At 38.7% G+C, this 20,329-nt stretch overlaps 1 protein-coding gene across 16 annotated transcripts in view; it reads left to right on the top strand.

Moving 5' to 3' along the window:
• The window catches only part of PEX5L (peroxisomal biogenesis factor 5 like), an 817,344-nt gene that overhangs the window by 314,874 nt on the left and 482,141 nt on the right, over positions 1 to 20,329 (top strand). The window contains exon 5 of one of the 16 annotated variants that reach the window (XR_014077149.1): positions 15,746 to 16,028. The exons of the other annotated variants lie outside the window; for them this stretch is intronic. The gene's annotated coding sequence lies outside the window, so the exon portion shown is untranslated. The remainder of the gene's footprint in view (positions 1 to 15,745; positions 16,029 to 20,329) is intronic. 16 annotated transcript variants of the gene reach the window in all.

Below are 20,329 nucleotides of genomic sequence, written 5' to 3'. Positions count from 1 at the left end.
CTATCTCTGTTTCATCGACTATGATAAAGTCTATGTGTGGATCATGCAAACTGTGGAAAGCTCTTAGAGAGATGGGAATACCACACCATCTTACCTGTCTCCTGAGAAATCTGTATGTGGGTAAAGAAGAAATGGTTAGAACCCTGTATGGAACAACTGATTGGCTCAAGATCGAGAAAGGAGTATGACAGGGCTGTCTGCTGTCACCCTGTTTGTTTAACCTATACACTGAGGACATCATGAGAAATGCCAGGCTGGATACAAGCTGGGAAAAGATAGGCGGAAGAAACCTCAACAACCTCAGATATGCAGATGATACCACTCTAATGGCAGAAAGTGAAGAGGAACTAAAGAGCCTCTTGATGAGGGTGAAGGGAGAGGTGAAAGAGCCAGCTTAAGACTAAATATTAAAAAACTAAGATCATGGCATCTGGCCCCATTACTTCATGGCAAATAGAAGGGAAAAAGGTGGAAGTAATGACAGATTTCCTCTTCTTGGGCTCCAAAATCACTGTGGATGATGACTGCAGGCATTAAATCTGAAGACAGGCAGATTTTCTTAGCAGGAAAGCCAAGACAAACCCAGACAATGTGTTGAAAATCAGAGACATTACTCTGATGACAAAGGACCATATAGTCAAGGCCATGGTCTTCCCAGCAGTCACATATGGTTGTGAGAGCTGGACAGTAAAGAAGGCAGAATGCCAAAGAATTGATGCCTTAGAACTGTGGTGCTGGAGAAGACTCCTGAAAGTACCTTGGACAGCAGAGAGATCAAACCAGTCAATGTTAAGGGAGATAAACTCTGAATATTCACTGGAAGGACTGATGCTGAAGCTGTAGCTCCAGTATTTTGGTCATCTGATGTGAACAGAAGACTCATTGGAAAAGTCTCTGATGCTGGGAAAGACCAAGGACAGAAGCAGAAGAGGGCTTCAGAGGATGAGATGGCTGGACAGCATAACCAATGCGATGAACATGAACTTGGGCAAATTCTGGGAGACAGTGAGGGACAGAAAGGCCTGGTGTCTTGCAGTCCATGGGGTCACAAAGAGTTGGACATGACTGGGTGAGTAAACAACAACAAAAGGGCAGTTTCTTACCTCTCCCAGCCCAAACCTTGAGGTAGCATCAGTCAGAATAGCTGCTTTATTTTAGTTTTTTTAAAAATATAATTTATATAATTCTAACATATGAAAAATCTGTGTTTTAAAAGTAGACTCAAATGTCTATTCTCGCCTTGAGAACTCAAGAACAGTATGAAAAGGCAAAAAGATAGGACACTGAAAGATGAACTCCCCAGGTCAGTAGGTGCCCACTGTGCTATTGGAGATCAGTGGAGAAATAACTCCAGAAAGAATAAGGGATGGAGCCAAAGCAAAAACAACACCCAGTTGTGAATGGGACTGGTGGTAGAAGCAAGATTCGATACTGTAAAGAGCAATATTGCATAGGAACCTGGAATGTTAGATCCATGAATCAGGGCAAATTGGAAGTGGTCAAACAGGAGATGGCAAGAGTGAACATCGACATTCTAGGAATCAGTGAACTAAGATGGACTGGAATGGCTGAATTTAACTCAGATGACCATTATATCTACTACTGTGGGCAGGAATCCCTTAGAAGAAATAGAGTAGCCATCATAGTCAACAAAAGAGTCCGAAATGCAGTACTTGGATGTAATCTCAAAAACAACAGAATGATCTCTGTTCGTTTTCAAGGCAAACCATTCAGTATCACAGTAACTCAAGTCCATGCCCCGACCAGTAACGCTGAAGAAGCTGAAGTTGAACAGTTCTATGAAGACCTACAACCCTTCTAGAACTAACACCAAAAAAGATGTCCTTTTCATTATAGGGGACTGGAATGCAAAAGTAGGAAGTCAAGAAACACCTGGAATAACAGGCAAATTTGGCCTTGGAATACAGAATGAAGCAGGGCAAAGGCTAATAGAGCTTTGCAAAGAGAACGCACTGGTCATAGCAAACACTCTCTTCCAACAACAAAAGAGAAGACTCTACACATGGACATCACCAGATGGTCAACATCAAAATCAGATTGATTATATTCTTTGCAGCCAAAGATGGAGAAGCTTTATACAGTCAGCAAAAACAAGACTGGGAGCTGACTGTGGCTCAGATCGTGAACTCCTTATTGCCAAATTCAGACTGAAATTGAAGAAAGTGGGGAAAACCACTAGACCATTCAGGTATGACCTAAATCAAATCCCTTATGACTATACAGTAGAAGTGAGAAATAGATTTAAAGGGCTAGATCAGATAGAGAGAATGCCTGATTAACTATGGATGGAGCTTCATGACATTGTACAGGAGACAGGAATCAAGACCATCCCCAAGAAAAAGAAATGCAAAAAAGAAAAATGGCTGTCGGAGGAGGCCGTACAAATAGCTGTGAAAAGACGGGAAGTACAAAGCAAAGGAGAAAAGGAAAGACATTCCCATCTGAATGCAGAGTTCCAAAAAATAGCACGGAGAGATAAGAAAGCCTTCCTCAGCAATCAATGCACAGAAATAGAGGAAAACAACAGATTGGGAAAGACTAGAGACCTCTTCAAGAAAAATTAGAGATACCAAGGGAACATTTCATGCAAAGATGGGCTCAATAAAGGACAGAAATGGTATGGACCTAACAGAAGCAGAAGATATTAAGAAGAGGTGGCAAGAATACACAGAAGAATTGTACAAAAAAGTTCTTCATGACCCAGACAATCACGATGGTGTGATCACTCACCTAGAGCCAGACATCCTGGAATGTGAAGTCAAGTGGGCCTTAGGAAACATCACTATGAACAAAGCTAGTGGAGGTGATGGAGTTCCAGTTGATCTATTTCAAATCCTAAAGGATGATGTTGTTAAAGCGCTGCACTCAATATGCCAGCAAATATGGAAAACTCAGCAGTGGCCACAGGACTGGAAAAGGTCAGTTTTCATTCCAATCCCAAAGAAAGGCAATGCCAAAGAATGCTCAAACTACTGCACAACTGCATTCATCTCACACGCTAGTAAAGTAATGCTTAAAATTCTCCAGGCCAGACTTCAGGAATACGTGAACCGTGAACTTGCAGATGTTCAAGCTGGTTTTAGAAAAGGCAGAGGAACCAGAGATCAAATTGCCAACATCCGATGGATCATCAAAAAAGCAAGAGAGTTCCAGAAAAACATCTATTTCTGCTTCATTGACTATGCCAAAGACTTTGCCTGTGTGGATCACAATAAACTGTGAAAAATTCTTCAAGAGATGGGAATACCAGACCACCTGACCTGCCTTTTGAGAAACCTGTATGCAGGTCAGGAGGCAACAGTTAGAACTGGGCATGGAACAACAGACTGGTTCCAAATAGGAAAAGGAGAACGTCAAGGCTGTATACTGTCACCCTGCTTATTTAATTTATATGCAGAGTTCGTCATGAGAAATGCTGGGCTGGAGGAAGAACAAGCTGGAATCAAGATTGCTGGGAGAAATATCAATAACCTCAGATATGCAGATGAGACCACCCTTATGGCAGAAAATGAAGAAGACCTAAAGAGCCTCTTGATGAAAGTGAAAGAGGAGAGTGAAAAAGTTGGCTTAAAGCTCAACATTCAGAAAACTAAGATCATGGCATCTGGTCCCATCACTTCATGGCAGATAGATGGGCAAACAGTGGCTGACTTTATTTTTCTGGGCTCCAAAATCACTGCAGATGGTGACTGCAGCCATGAAATTAAAAGACGCTTACTCCTTGGAAGGAAAGTTATGACCAACCTAGATAGTATATTAAAAAGCAGAGACATTACTTTGCCAACAAAGGTCCATTTAGTCAAGGCTATGGTTTTTCTAGTAGTCATGTATGGATGTGAGAGTAGCACTATAAAAAAATCTGAGTGCTGAAGAATTGATGCTTTTGAACTGTGGTTTTGGAGAAGACCTTTGAGAGTCCCTTGGACTGCAAGGAGATCCAACCAGTCCATCCTAAAGGAGATCAGTCTTGGTTATTCATTGGAAGGACTGATGTTGGAGCTGAAACTCCAATACTTTGGCCCACTGATGCGAAGAGCTGACTCATTGGAAAAGATCCTGATGCTGGGAAAGATTGAGGGCAGGAGGAGAAGGGGACAACAGAGGATGAGGTGGCTGGATGGCATCACCCACTCGATGGACATGGGTTTGAGTGGACTTAGGGATTTAGTGATGGACAGGGAGGCCTGGCGCGCTGAGATTCATGGGGTCACAAAGAGTCATACACGACTGAGCGACTGAACTGAACTGAACTGAAAAATGCCTTATTTTGTTGACTAAAGGAGTTATTATAAAATGCCTTTAACTAATCAGTACTCTCAGAACATTTAAAAATAGATTTATTTCTAGAAGATTTGTCCATTACCATAAGCAGCAAGGTATACTGTACATCAAACCGACTGTACATCAAGCTGTGGGTGTCTCTCATGCCATTAATGATGGGAACTGTATCTCAGGGCTGAGAAGAAAAGTTAAAAGGCACTGGAATAATTTTATTCCTGCCCTTTCCCACTACCTCAGACTCTGACCAGCAGATCTCTATGCCGCTGGCCACCAGTCCCATTTCTTTTCCTACTAACATAAGAGGTGAGGAGGCAAAATAAGAGGCCCTGTTACATGTAAGTGGGAGAAAGGGTGAATGCCACTGGTTGTGTTCATAAGAAGCAGGTATCAAAATGCTTATATATCATAATGTCTATGAAAGAAAGGGAAGGGAGAGAGAGCAAAATTGGGCAAGGGGAGATTTCAGATCATGATACAGGTGTGGCAAGGTCTCTGCCAACTTTGTGGAGCTCCAGAGCAAATATTGACCATCAGAGGAATTCTGAATTATGCAGAAATATTCTCCCAACTTGCTCAGTCATTGGCTGCCAGTTATTCCAGGAAGAATGAGGCCCTGACTGTCCGCAATTGAGGCAAACTCTGAAGAAGCCAGTGATTTGAGGCTTTCTACTCTTGATTGCTTCCTACAGCAAGGGGGAAATTCATTCCTGGAAGAAAGATTTGGGCAGGTCATTTCTGTGTCTATCATAGTCCCTCCTGGATCTCCTTCTTTACTTGTTTTGGCAGCAGATTCTCAGGGATTTTGATGGACCTCTTTCCTGAGAGAAACTTGGAAAAGAAACATTAGTAGTGTGAACTGTAGCTGCCATAGCTAAAGTAGGTACCAACAACTGGTACTCACAGTCTCCATCCTCCACTCTACTTTCCAGGATCTCCTCACTTTAAGTACTACATCAGCTCTTCTCCACAGCATACCTGGCAGCATTACCCAAACCCTAATTCCTGAGGGACATAAGCCCATCTGAATGTCCCACCTTGGGCCAAGATGAGTGTCCACTTACACCCTTCCTTGTGGAGTCATTGGATGGAGACAGCCCTGAGAAGAGTAGCACCCTGGGTTCTCTGCTGCCAACACAGATCCTAAAGAACCAATGGATAGAGGCTCCCTGCTGATCACATTCCCTGCATGTGACAGCAAGTCCTTCCTTGAAAGCAGAGCTGAGCAGTGCATTTCCATGTCAGTGATTGGGGGATGCTATTTTAAGCATCTCTCACAAAATATTAAGAAAAATATGATTTATGCTAAAATAATAATTCATCTATTATTTAATATTTGTATATTTTTCAAGTTAAAAAGAATGATGTTCTTGATTAAAAGTTTAGGTTTATCTTTAAATTCACATATTTCCAGGTTGCTAGGTGGAACGGAACAGGAGGAAATAACCATCTGGCTCTTTAATAAGGGTGAATTTTTTATTTAGTAGGTGGTGGTTGTGTTAAAGAACACAGGCCCTTTGGGGTGTCTGTCTACATTCCTTAAAATAGGAGACATAAATTCCAAAATATTCTTGTTTGGCTGTTTAAGAGTCAGTTATTTTTCTGATAACTAATGCTTCAAAGTGAAACATACAGTCCTGGTAAAACTGAGTGAGTGAATGGTAGGGCTATGTGGTAAACCAGAAGAACGAGAAGATGAATTTCCAGAGATGACTGTTAAAAAAAAAAAAGCCTCAAGTGATGGGGACCATCCTAAAGAGAGGGGAGAATGAAAAATTAATTCATTCTTTAATAAACAGACATCAGTGTCAGAAATGAACAGACTCTTAACTGGGGCTAATGCAAAACCTAACTCTCTGGGAAGAGGCTCTGCTCTGTGGGAGCCACCAGTGAGCTCACCCCAATGTGAACACAACAACTCTTGCAGTTGTTTGCATAAGCAGTAGTATCACACAAGTGTTGAGCCTAAGAGAGGCTAGAGTCCTATGAAGCAATTGGTGGGACTGAGCTGGAACAGCATGTTTATCACTATCAGTATAGTTAGCCAACTTCAGTAGCTTGGAAAAACATGGGTATGTATAACATATATATACATACTTGGTATAGGCATGTATACAAACTTTGCAGATAAATTCCAATATTTGTTTCATAAGAGAACACAGATACAAATACATTTATACAGAAATCTACATCTTGGCAAATTAACCAGTCTTGTTCTGTTGACTAAAGGAGTCCTATCTAAGTCTTGAAAACAAATCATCCTTTAAAAACTATAGTGCCATACTTTTGGTAGAATTCTTTAAGGATGAGGACTTTGTTGAAATTCTTACGATGGTGCTTGGCATGTCATAGTAATTCAATAAATGTGCACTGTATGAAGGATACATGGATGATGAATGAATGATATTTGATTAAGTACATGCAGAATAGGGAAGTGACTCAATTTTTAGGAGCTTATGATATACTTCATTTAGTTCAAATCATTACCAATGGTTACAATGATAGGGATTGTAAGAACTGGAATGGACTTTAGCCATCATCTACAACCCAGGAAAAGAAAATGGCATCCCACTCCAGTGTGCTTGCCTGGAAAGTTCCATGGACAGAGGAGCCTTACAGGCTACAGTCCATGGGGTTGCAAAGAGTCAAACATGACCAAGTGATGAGTGCGCCCATAATTTGGAATTGTCTAGTTAAATTCTCTTATTTTACTCATGAGCAAATGAAGCTTAGAGGAGTGAAATGACTCACATAGGATCAATCTGCAATCTAATCTGTTCTAGACTCCAGGTATTCTGACTTTGATTCACAGTGCTGCCAGATGGTTATTAATAGATCTTATATTGGTTCCACATAGATATGTTCATCTATATAATACCATGTTAGAGATAGAGAGAGAGAATTTATGCAATATTTCTTCTGTTTTTATAATTGACATAGCATCATATGAATTTCACATATATACCATAAAGGTTTGACTTTACATATGTTGTGAAATGATTGCCACAATAAATATAGTTAATGTCCATCATCTCATACAGATACAATAAAAAGAAGAAAGAAAGAAAGAGTGTGATTCCATTCAGATTTCTTCTTGTTTCCACCTACAACATTATGTGCATAAGGGTGGTCAACTGACTATGCATATGCATAGGAACCTCTGTCTTCTCCTTTTGCCATTTCTTTCTGGCCTGGAGTGTTTTCTTTTTGTGGATATTTTAGAGTTAACTTCATTTTGGATTCTAGTAAACCTGATCATTGAAAACATGTGGGGCCCTGTCTCAGGTGCCTGTTCTGTTTACAGTTTCCGCACAACAAACATTTCAGTCTTTTGCAGGTGCAGTTACTAGATTTAAGCCATATTGTGTCATGCACTTTGCTGTTCACTTTCCATCTCAAATGCCCTCTGCAGCTAACCTTTTAACAGAGTGTCTTCTGTCATCATTAAAAGATTCACAGAGCTCTGTTACAGAATAATAACCTTGGCATCCCAGTGCCAGGTGCCAAACCCCTCTCCACAGCCCATTATACAATTTGGTTCTCTCTGGCACTTAGTCACTTAGAAGCGGAAGCTGGCCTTCAGTGACCTTTCTATTTTTAATTGCAGTCTTATTTTCCTTCTCTGATTATTTCGCTTCTCCTTAGCTCTGTGATGCCTTGGTTCAGGTCAGGCTCAGCTCAACTTCCACTTTCTTCACTTAACCTCTCAATTCTCCTGACATCTCATTCTTTTCCTTTGTCAAAGCTGTACTTTGCAGAATGTTCTGTCTATAATTGGGGTTTTGGCTCATGATTAGGCAAAGGTATGTATTTTATTTCTAATTATAAAGTACTACTTTATAACTTGAAAGAAAATATTTATGCAGCAGGAACTGCTGTAAGCTTGGTGATGAAGCACTGAACAACATTGCCCCTATCCTCAGTGCAGCTGATATCTTAAGGGGAAGGCAGATTATAAATGTACATATATACATTCAATGTTGAGTTTTAAACCAACTTTTTCACTTTCCTCTTTCACTTTCATCGAGAGGTTCTTTAGTTCTTCTTCACTTTCTCCCATAAGGGTGGTGTCATCTGCATATCTGAGGTTATTGATATTTCTCCTGGCAATCTTGATTCCAGCTTGTGCGTCATCCAGCCTAGCATTTCTCATGATGTACTCTGCATATAAGTTAAATAAGCAGGGTGACAATATACAGCCTTGACATACTCCTTTTCCTATTTGGAACCAGTCTATTCCAAGTCCAGTTCTAACCGTTGTTTCTTGACCTGCATACAGATTTATCAGAAGGCAGGTCAGGTGGTCTGTTATTCCCATCTCTTTTAAGAATTTTCCACTGTTTGTTGTGATCCACACAGTCAAAGGCTTTGGCGTAGTCAATAAAGTAGAAGTAGATATTTTTCTTGAACTGTTTTGCTTTTTCAATGATCCAACAGATGTTGGTAATTTGATCTCTGGATCCTCTGCCTTTTTTAAATCCAGTTTGAACATCTGGAATTTTACAGTTCACATACTGTTGAAGCCTGGCTTGGAGAATTTAAAACTCAACATTCAGAAAACTAAGATCATTGCATCTGGTTCCATCACTTCATGGCAAATAGATGGGGAAACAATGGAAACAGTGAGAGACTTTATATTTTTGGGCTCCAAAATCATTGTAGATGGTGACTGCAGCCATGAAATTAAAAGACGCTTACTCCTTGGAAGAAAAGTTATGATCAACCTAGACAGCATATTAAAAAGCAGAGACATTACTTTGCCAACAAAGGTCCATCTAGTCAAAGCTATGGTTTTTCCAGTAGTCATGTATGGATGTGAGAGTTGGACTATAAAGAAAGCTGAGTGCTGAAGGACTGATGATTTTGAATTACGGTGTTAGAGAAGACTCTTGAGAATCCCTTGGACTGCAAAGAGATTCAATCAGTCCATCCTAAAGGAAATAAGTCCTGAATATTCATTGGAAGGGCTGATGCTGAAGGTGAAACTCCAACACTTTGGCCACCTGATGGGAAGAACTGACTCATTGGCAAAGACCCTGATGCTGGGAAAGATTGAAGGTGGAGGAGAAGGGGATGACAGAGGATGAGATGGTTAGATGGCATCACTGACTCAATGAACATGAGTTTGAGTAGGCTCTGGGAGTTGGTGATGGACAGGGAGGCCTGGCATGCTGCAGTCCATGGGGTTGCAAAGAATCAGACATGTCTGAGCGACTGAACTGTACTGAACTGATACACATTCAATGTATATACATGTACATACATTCAGTAGAAGTGAGGTAGTGATAGTTCTATAAAGGAAAAAAAAAGCAGCAGGAGAAGACAGATAAGAACAGAGAGTTGAAGGAGTAATACTCAAGGTAGAATCAGGAGAATCTCTCTAAGAATTTGACTTTGTATAGGGACAGGGATGAATTGAGAAACTAGATCTGAAGGGACCTGGGCAAGTGTGTGCCAGGAAGAGGGACTAACAAATGCAAAGGTGGGAACAATCATGATCACTTCAAAGATGAACAAGTGTAAGACATGAATGGTCAAAAGCTGGAGAGGTATGGCAGAACCAGATCTCACACAGCCCAGGGAAAGATGTGAGGAAGCCATTGGAGAAGAAATGCAGAACAACATGGTCTGAATTGTGTACTAATAAAACTATTCTAGCTGTGGTGTGAAGAATTGACCTGGGGGAGTTGGGTGGGGAGAAGGATTGGGCAAGAATGGAAACCAAGAATCCAGTCTGTGGCTATTGAAGTAAATCTAGATAAGGTTTTGGAAGATGGCAATAGAGCTTATCAGAAGTGGTCAAATTCAAGATGTATTTTTCTCTAAAGAAAGGAGGTAAGGATGACTCCTAGGTTTGGGGCCTGAGCAAAAGGAGAATGGAGAGATCATTAATAATTTGTGAAAGCTGGGCAGAGTGCATCTATCTGGTTTGTGTAGTGGGAAAGGAAGAAATTCAAGAGTTCTAAATAGATGTAAATTTGAGATGCTGGACTTGGATTTTCAAGGGAATAAATAAAAACGTTAAAAAAAATCTTAGAGTGCTCTAATTCAAAGGAAAATACCTATTAACATTGTAGTTTTTCTTTATAAATATATTTACTTCATATTTTTATTTAGCTTTAAGCCCAACTTATTTCAAAAGAATTGTGTTCTTTGAACTCATATACAAAGCTATGTTGTATTAGATAATGTTTCAATGTGTAAAGGGAATTTTCTGGAAAGTTCCTCTGTGCAAACTAAAAGTATCTGTGCAAGTTTTAAATATGTAAGAGAGTTTGACAAGACTCCAATAAAGCCTAGGCCTTAATGTTTTGAAAAGGGGTCTGATAAGTCCCCCAATGAAAGTACAGTGTGGGAACACTGGTAGTAAAGAATGGATATGCAAGCCCCTTCATTCCTTCAGCTGTTGATGTTTAATATTAATAAGGAATAGAACAGGATGAGATCAGCTTCAGAAGGAGCTATGTGGGGATCTGAGGAGAAGCTGGTATTAATTTTTAGAGGCTTGGAAGCTATAATGGTTGCATTAGAAACACCCTGAACTGAGAGTGAGATCTGCCCACCTAGTTACACAGTACTGTGAAATAATTTTACTACTGTGTGACCTTCTATCTCCCTGGAATTCAGTTTCCATACATTTGCTGCTGCTGCTGCTAAGTCACTTCAGTCGTGTCCGACTCCATGCGACCCCATAGATGGCAGCCCACCAGGCTCTGCCATCCCTGGGATTCTCCAGGCAAGAACACTGGAGTGGGTTGCCATTTCCTTCTCCAATGCATGAAAGGGAAAAGTGAAAGTGAGGTTGCTCAGTCGTGTCCGACTTGTCACGACCCCATGGACTGCAGCCTGCCAGGCTCCTCTGTCCATGGGATTTTCCAGGCAAGAATACTGGAGTGGGGTGCCATTGCCTTCTCCGCCATACATTTGAAGCAGTGTCAAAACTGAAACTTGTAGGACTATTTAAAGGATTTGATAAAATAATGAATAGGAAATACTTCAAGGGTAATGAAGCAATATAAACTATATTTTATATATAATACAAACCATATATATATATACAAAATATATATCATACAAAGGTAAATATATAAATAACCTGTGAGTTTTAGAGGAATCATATTCCTTATTATGCTGTACCATATAGATATGTTAATGGTATGATTACATATATAAAAGTTCATCAATCTTTTTACACTAAGAACTGCAAAATTACACATTACCTGGAATTAAGGTTATCATTTTCTCATATATTAATCCCAGAATGCACATAATTAAAAATAAAATGATATGTCACAATATACATTATGTCCCACTGACACAAGTAAATAGACATGGTAACCATTGATAAGTCTCTATTATAAGAACTAGTCGGTTAGAAAAAGTCTCAGTGGGTGATTTAATCTGAGCATTTACTACTAACCAAAAATTTTTCTGGGTACCTCTGATACCTAGATAATTTTTGATAATTTTCCAGTGAGACGCCTGCATAAATATTGGGTTGGCAAAAAAGTTCATTCAGGTTTTTCCATAACATTTTACAAACAAACCCAAACAAACTTTTTGGCCAACCCATACAAATTATGTAATTCCTATTTAGGTAAGTTTTGAGACCATCTTTGAAGATGTGTATGTGTATATATATGTGTATGTCTGATATGTCTCTTTCTTTCACATAACACTGTATAAATTCTACTTTGATTATAAATATCTGTCAAAAAGTATGGAAAGAGATATGACTTGATTAGACTGAATGGAGATTCAAGGGTAGTGCTGATTTACAAGCTAAAAAACTTTCTAAGTCTTAAAATTATTAATTTTATTTAATAACCTCACAGTGGGTAATATGGGGCCTTTCTATAGTGAACACTGAATAAACATGAAAATAGACTTGTTACTCAATAAAATGGAACAAGTTTTTTAAAAATTGTATGTACCTATACCAGCCGGTACATTGAATAAAGAGTACAAAAATTGTTTCACTTCTTTGTCTTTATAATGCCTTATTCAAAACAATATTTGAAATTATTTATGAAACAATGTCAGTAAAAGTGATATGATTAAGGAAATGAATTTAAAGGGAAAGTGAAGGTAGGCAGAGATCCCAAAGCTGAGAGGCAATGATATTACCAAAAAAAAAAAAAAACTGCTGAAAGATCTTGATAGAGATGTGCTTGTTCATGATTTGGTTCTGAGTTTCCTATAAGGCCCAGCACAAAAAAGAAATGATTCCTGAGTCAGTGACAATTTTATAAAAGCAGATAACATAGGAATTTCTTTGGTTGTGTTTTGTTTCCCCCAGAGAAACACATTTGTTGTAAGTAAATATAACTTGAATGGTGTAGGCCTTTTCCTTTCCCAACTTAAAATGCTGTGGTTATCAGTTTGGTAATAAGTCTTTAAATTGAGAATCAACCTTTATAATCTACTGCTGCCCCAACGATCACCTGTGACTCAATCAGTTCAGTTCAGTTCAGTCGTTCAGTCGTGTCCGACTCTTTGCAACCCCATGAATTGCAGTACGCCAGCCCTCCCTGTCCATCACCAACTTCCGGAGTTTACCCAAACTCATGTCCATCGAGTCGGTGATGCCATTCAGCCATCTCATCCTCTGTCATCCCCTTCTCCTCCTGCCCCCAATCCTTCCCAGCATCAGGATCTTTTCCAATGAGTCAACTCTTCTCAGGAGGTGGCCAAAGTTATTGGAGTTTCAGCTTCAACATCAGTCCTTCCAATGAACACCCACGACTGATCTCCTTTAGGATGGACTGGTTGGATCTCCTTGCAGTCCAAGGGACCCTAAAGAGTCTTCTCCAACACCACAGATCAAAAGCATCAATTCTTCGGCGCTCAGCTATCTTCACAGTCCAAATCTCACATCCATACGTGACCACTGGAAAAACTATTGCCTTCACTAGACGGACCTTTGTTGGCAAAGTAATGTCTCTGCTTTTTAATATGCTGTCTAGGTTGGTCATAACTTTCCTTCCAAGGAGTAAGCATCTTTTAATTTCATGGCTGCAGTCACCATCTGCAGTCATTTTGGAGCCCAAAATAATTAAGTCAGCCACTGTTTCCACTGTTTCCCTATTTCCCATGAGGTGATGGGACCAGATGCCATGATTAGTTTTCTGAACGTTGAGCTTTAACCCAACTTTTTCACTTTCCTCTTTCACTTTCATCAAGAGGCTTTTTAGTTCTTCTTCACTTTCTGCCATAAGGGTGGTGTCATCTGCATATCTGAGGTTATTGATATGGAATCAATATCAATAATCAAGATTCCAGTTTGTGCTTCCTCCAGCCCAGCGTTTCTCATGATGTACTCTGCATATAAGTTAAATAAGCAGGGTGACAATAGACAGCCTTGACGTACTCCTTTTCCTATTTGGAACCAGTCTGTTGTTCCATGTCCAGTTCTAACTGTTGCTTTCTGACCTGCATACAGGTTTCTCAAGAGGCAGGTCAGGTGGTCTGTTATTCCCATCTCTTTGAGAATTTTCCACAGTTTGTGGTGATCCACTCAGTCAAAGGCTTTGGCATAGTCAATAAAGCAGAAATAGATGTTTTCTCTGGAACTCTTGCTTTTTAGATGATCCAGCAGATGTTGGCAATTTGATCTCTGGTTCCTCTGCCTTTTCTAAAACCAGCTGGAACATATGGAAGTTCACAGTTCACGTATTGCTGAAGCCTGGCTTGGAGAATTTTGAGCATTACTTTACTAGTGTGTGAGATGAGTGCAATTGTGCGGTAGTTTGAGCATTCTTTAGCATTGCCTTTCTTTGGGATTGGAATGAAAACTGACCTTTTCCAGTCCTGTGGCCACTGCTGAGTTTTCCAAATTTGCTGACATATTGAGTGTAGCACTTTCACAGCATCAGCTTTCAGGATTTGAAATAGCTCAACTGGAATACCATCACCTCCACTAGCTTTGTTCATAGTGATGCTTTCTAAGGCCCACGTAATTTCACATTCCAGGATGTCTGGCTCTAGGTGAGTGATCACACCATCGTGATCATCTGGGTCATGAAGATCTTTTTTGTACAATTTATCTGTGTGTTCTTGCCACCTCTTCTTAATATCTTCTGCTTCTGTTAGGTCGATACCATTTCTGTCCTTTATCTAGCCCATCTTGGCATGAAATGTTCCCTTGGTATCTCTAATTTTCTTGATGAGATCTCTAGTCTTTTCCATTCTGTTGTTTCCCTCTATTTCTTTGCACTGATCGCTGAGGAAGGTTTTCTTATCTCTCCTTGCTATTCTTTGGAATTCTGTATTCAAATGGGAATATCTTTTCTTTTCTCCTTTGCTTTTCACTGCTCTTCTTTTCACAGCTATTTGTAAGGCCTCCTCAGACAGCCATTTTGCTTTTTTGCATTTCTTTTCCATTGGGATGGTCTTGATCCCTGTCTCCTGTACAATGTCAGAAACCTCCATCCATAGTTCATCAGGCACTCTGTCTCTCAGATCTAGTCCCTTAAATCTATTTGTCACTTCCACTGTATAATCATAAGGGATTTGATTTAGGTCATACCTGAATGGTCTAGTGGTTTTCCCTACTTTCTTCAATTTCAGTCTGAATTTGGCAATAAGGAGTTCATGATCTGAGCCACAGTCAGCTCCCTGTCTTGTGTTTGCTGACTGTATAGAACTTCTCCATCTTTGGCTGCAAGGAATCTGATTTCGGTAGGCACTTTCAAAAAGCAGAGACAATATGACTTGACTTGGTGGGTGATGACCTAGGAATTTATGATGAACAAAACAAACGTAAGTAGGAAATGCTCACAGCAGAGAGGATTTCAAGCTAAAATTTGAAAATATCTGACACCATTGTTTGTTATTAGTTTATAATCACCGCAAACGGGAGAAACTTTCTTAGTCTGTACTTTTTCATCTGAAAAATTTTGATTTTGAAGTAGATGACATTTAATCTACCTTGCTACCTGTTGGAATCTGAGTTTGCACTTATACTCTGGACTCAGTTAAACAAAATGGGTTGCCCTGAAAAAAGAAAACAGTGTTCAGTATGATTGTGAGTGTCAAAGTACCAGAAAGATAACAATGACTCACTGAATGCCTTAATGTATTAATTCTATAGTATTTTAAAATGCTCAATTTTTGTATAAAGATTTTAGACATAGTTTTTCCTATATAGCAGCTCTTCATTTCTGACTTCTTGCTCTGAGTATCATCAATTGGGAAACTGTACTGGTACATGCAACTGAAAAATCAAACTCTTCAAATCCTCCCATCCATTACAAGGCCCACCCACACACTCTCGGGTTCTTCACTTTACCATAAAAATTTAGAAAACTGGAAAAAATAAGAACATAAAAAGGAAAGTGTTATTTTATAAAAAAATTTTCAAACTGTCAAATAAGTAAAAGATCTACTTGCTGGGAGATAAAGACAACTGTTATGCCTTCATATATCCATTTTTTTATATCGACAGGTTTATGGAATTATTTTGCCTACCAGAAAGCTAGTAGAGCTCATCTGTGAATTCAGTAAAGTTTCTGGATACAAAATTAATATACAGAAATCAATTGCATTTCTATATGTTTACAATGAAATAGCAGAAAGAGGAATTAAGGAAACAATCCCATTTACCATCATATCAAAATGAATAAAATACCTGGGAAAAAAAAATCTACCTAAGGAGGCCAAGGATCTGTACTCTGAAAATGATAAGACGTGAATGAAAGAAATTGAAAACAGCACAAACAGATGCAAAGGTATACCATGTTCATGTTCTTGGACTGTAAAAATTAATATTGTTAAAATGGCCATACTACCCAAGGCAGTCTATAGATTTAGTGCAATCCCTAGTAAATTGCCAATGATATTTTTCATAGAACTAGATCAAAAAATTTTTTTAATTTGTATGGAAACACAAAAGTACCTGAATAGCCTAAACAATCTGGAGAAAGAAGAATAGGCCTAGAGGAATCAGGCTCCCTGACTTCAGGCCATACTAGAAAGCTACAGTAATCAAAACACTATGGTATTGGCACAATCAGACACATAGATCAATGGAACAGGATGGACAGCCCAAACATAAACTTGCATACTTAATCTATGACAAAGCAGTGAAGAATACACAGTGGAGAAATAAAAAGAAAACAGTCTCTTTAACAAGTAGTGCTGAGAAAACTGGACAGCTACAGATAAAAGAATAGAGATGATTTGAGAGAGTAGCAATGAAATGTGTATATTACCATATGTGAAATAGATCACCAGTCCAAGTTCAACATATGAAACAGGGCACTCAAAGCCAGTGTACTGGGACAACCTTGAGGGAGGGGATGGGAAGGGAGGTGGGAGAGGGGTTCAGGATGGGGACACATGTATACCCATGGCTGATTCATGTCAATGTATGGCAAAAACCACTACAATATTGTAAAGTAATTAGCCTCCAATTAAAATAAATTAATTTTTAAAAAAGAATAAAATTAGAACATTCTCTAACACTATATACAAAATAAAAACCTCAAAATGGATCAAAGATTTAAATGTAAGACCAGATACTATAAAACTCCTAGAGGAAAATATAAACAGAACACACTGACATAATTTGCAGCAATATTTTTTTGGTTCCCTATCTTAGAGTAATGGAAATGTAAACAAAAATAAACAAATAGGGCCTAGGCAAACTTATAAGCTTTTGCATAGCAAAGAAGAGTGTAAACAAAACAAAAGGACAACCTACAGAATGGGAGAAAATATTAATATCTGCAAATAATGCTACCAACAAAGGATTGATTACCTACATATGCAAACAGCTCTTACAGCTTAATATCAATAAAACAAATAACCCAATCAAAAAATGGTCAGAAGACCTGAATGGACATCTTTCCAAAGGGGACATATAGATGGCCAACTCAAGCTTAAAGTATTACTAATTACTCAGGAAGTGCAAATCAAAACTACAGTGAGGTATCACTTCACACCAGTCAGAATGGCCATCATTAAAAACTCTACAAATAACAAATACTGGAGAGGATGCGCAGAAAAAGGAGCTCTCTTACACTATTGGTGGGAATGTAAATTTGTGCATCTTTTTGTGCATACACTATAAAGAACAGTATGGGGGTTCCTTAAAAAGCTAATATTAGAGTTACCATGATTCTGTAATCCCTCTCTTGCACATATATCCTGAGAAAATTCTGATTCATAAAGATACATGCACCCCAGTATTCATAGCAGCACTATTTACAATAGCCAAGACATGGAGCTACCTAAATGTCCATTGACAGATGAATGGATAAAGAAGATACGGTATATACATACAATGAAATGCTACTCATAAAAATGAATGAAGTATTGCCATTTTGCAGCAACATGGATAGACCTAGAGAATATCACACTAAGTGAAGTCAGACAGAGAAACACAAACATCCTATGATATGACTTATATGTAGAATATAAAAAAAGATACAAATGAACTTATTTACAAAACAGTGATAGATTCACAGACATAGAAAAACAATTTATGGTTACCAAAGGGGAAAGAGAAGGGATAGAGGGATAAATTGGGAGTATGAGATTAACAAATACAAATTGCTATACATGAAACAGATAAGTAACAAGGATTTACTATATAGTGCAGGGTATTATATTTAATATCTTATAATAACCTATAATGGAAAAGAATCTGAAAAAGAATAATATATGTATAACTAAATCACTTTGCTGTATACCTAATACTAACACACCATTGTAAACTAATTATACTTCAACTTTTAAAAAATAGTTTAAAAAGAAATACAAGTTCATTATGAAAATAAATAGCAAAAGAAATGTAGATAAGTAAATAATAATTACCCATAACTACATCTTCTAGAAAAAACTCACAATTACTATTTTGGTGAATTTCTAAATAGCAGTTTTTTTAATGTATTTAAATATAATAATAGCATAAAATGTTTATTGAATTTACTGTGTCACAAACTATGCTAAATACTTTACATGCATTTCTCATATAACTCAACAACCTCCTGAATGAGTGTACATATATTAATTAGTATTTAGTATACATATGTTCATAGATACACACATACTAAACTTTGTAACATTCATATGTATGTCCATTTTAAATCCTTCTCTGATCTCTTAAGATTACATTATGAGCAGTACTTCATGTGCACTAGAATTGCTTATCACTCCATGGTACCCCACCCTGTAGCCTGCAAGGAACAACATTAAGATCTCATGATACCACCTCCTGGCTAACTGAACAAGAATGGACTCTGCTAAGTAAGACCAATCCACCAACCTTGCCCAAGAAAATGAAATTGAGGAACAGAAAATGAATCAGGCATTCAGGGGCCTGTCCTGGAGCTTGAGGCCATTTTCAGCAGTGGGACCATTAAGCAAAGACAGCTTGTCTGAAGGGAAAAACAAGGGAATGGAAGAGGTACCCAGAAAGGAGCAGAAGTGAGAAAGTGAACAATTTTGTGTCCAGGAAGAGAGGGGAGACAGGAAGAATAGCTGCCAGAGGCATTTCCAGTTGTAGAGAGATCTTTCTATCTTTCCTCCAAATGGATTTCAAAACACTTCTCTGTATCTTTTCTCTAAACATTTTAAAATTAATTTAAATATGTTTCTATTCTTAAGATACCATGTAAATATGTACTAATAATAACTAACTTGCTTTCACCTTGCTAGGTGAAAGACATTATTCCAAACATTTTATGTTCATTTATCTCATTTAATGTCTTTTAATCTTTATATCAACTCTAAGAGATAAGTATTATTATCTTAATTTTGCATACGAGGAAACTCAAGCTTAAAGCTCTTGAACAGAAGGTACTATTCAGGAATGGCAGGTTTACTGCTCTCCCTAACACCGCCCCCACCTCCAACCACACCTTTTTTGCCTTTGTCAACTCCTCAAACCTTACACGGAGAAGGCAATGGCACCCCACTCCAGTACTCTTGCCTGGAAAATCCCATGGACGGAGAAGCCTGGTGGGCTGCAGTCCATGGGGTCACGAAGAGTAGGACACGACTGAGCGACTTCACTTTCCCTTTTCCCTTTCATGCACTGGAGAAGGAAATGGCAACCCACTCCAGTGTTCTTGCCTAGAGAATCCCAGGGACGGGGGAGCCTGGTGGGCTGCTGTCTATGGGGTCGCACAGAGTTGGACACGACTGAAGCGACTTAGCAGCAGCAGCAAACCTTACTAAAATGACTGAAAGGAGGGTTTTTGAAAAGGCTTATCCATCCTGAAACTAAGAGTACAAGAGCAGTAAAAAGCAAACAGACAAATGTAATTGATGGAATAAATCCAAGAAAGCTGAGTTCTAAATTGACAGTGACAAAATTTGAAAAGCAACTCATTTTTCCATTTGTTACTGACCTCAGAACTCAACAGAGCACCAAAAAGTGCAGGAGAAGATGGGGCTGAAAACTGGAGAAATCATTGATAATTTTGAAGCCTCAGATCTGGAATCCTGCTCCACACATGGAAATACCTTCTCCTCCTCTTCCCATCTTTCCCCAGAAGGATATTAGAGGTTTAATCCAGGGAAAGAGTAAAATGGAGGGTCCCTCACATGGAAGATACCAGCATATCCAGGGGTATTGGTGCTATGTCAAAAGCAGGGGCATTAGATACATGTGTACATTGAAGCTCTTTTCCAAATGCTGGCAGCCAGATTCTTCCTACTCAGGGAGGAGACTGGAACACTTATCTCTTAGGAATCATACTAACCTGAGCTGAAAGACCCTGACATCAAGAATTCCCTAATGAAACAGGCCAGGCATTTCACTAGCCAGTCAACAAACTCCACTCACATGTACAAAGCTTCCAGTCAAATTTCTAACACAAATATCCTATGGCCATTGAGATAATACATGGACAAAATACAAGTGAATATAAAAATGGCAACTTGGATGAAATTTTTTTAAAGCCTCAAAATATTCTTATTGATGTGAATTTGAATATATGAGAAAGTCATGAAATGATAAACCTATGGGAAAAAAGAACCCAGAATGCTTTAAAGAAGTGCATTCAATGGTCACAAAGAAGAG

The sequence above is a fragment of the Giraffa tippelskirchi genome, chromosome 2, assembly GCF_054371585.1.
Source record: "Giraffa tippelskirchi isolate mGirTip1 chromosome 2, T2T-mGirTip1v1.2.pri, whole genome shotgun sequence".
NCBI lineage: Eukaryota > Metazoa > Chordata > Mammalia > Artiodactyla > Giraffidae > Giraffa > Giraffa tippelskirchi.
This window is presented reverse-complemented; position numbering and strand designations above follow the sequence as displayed.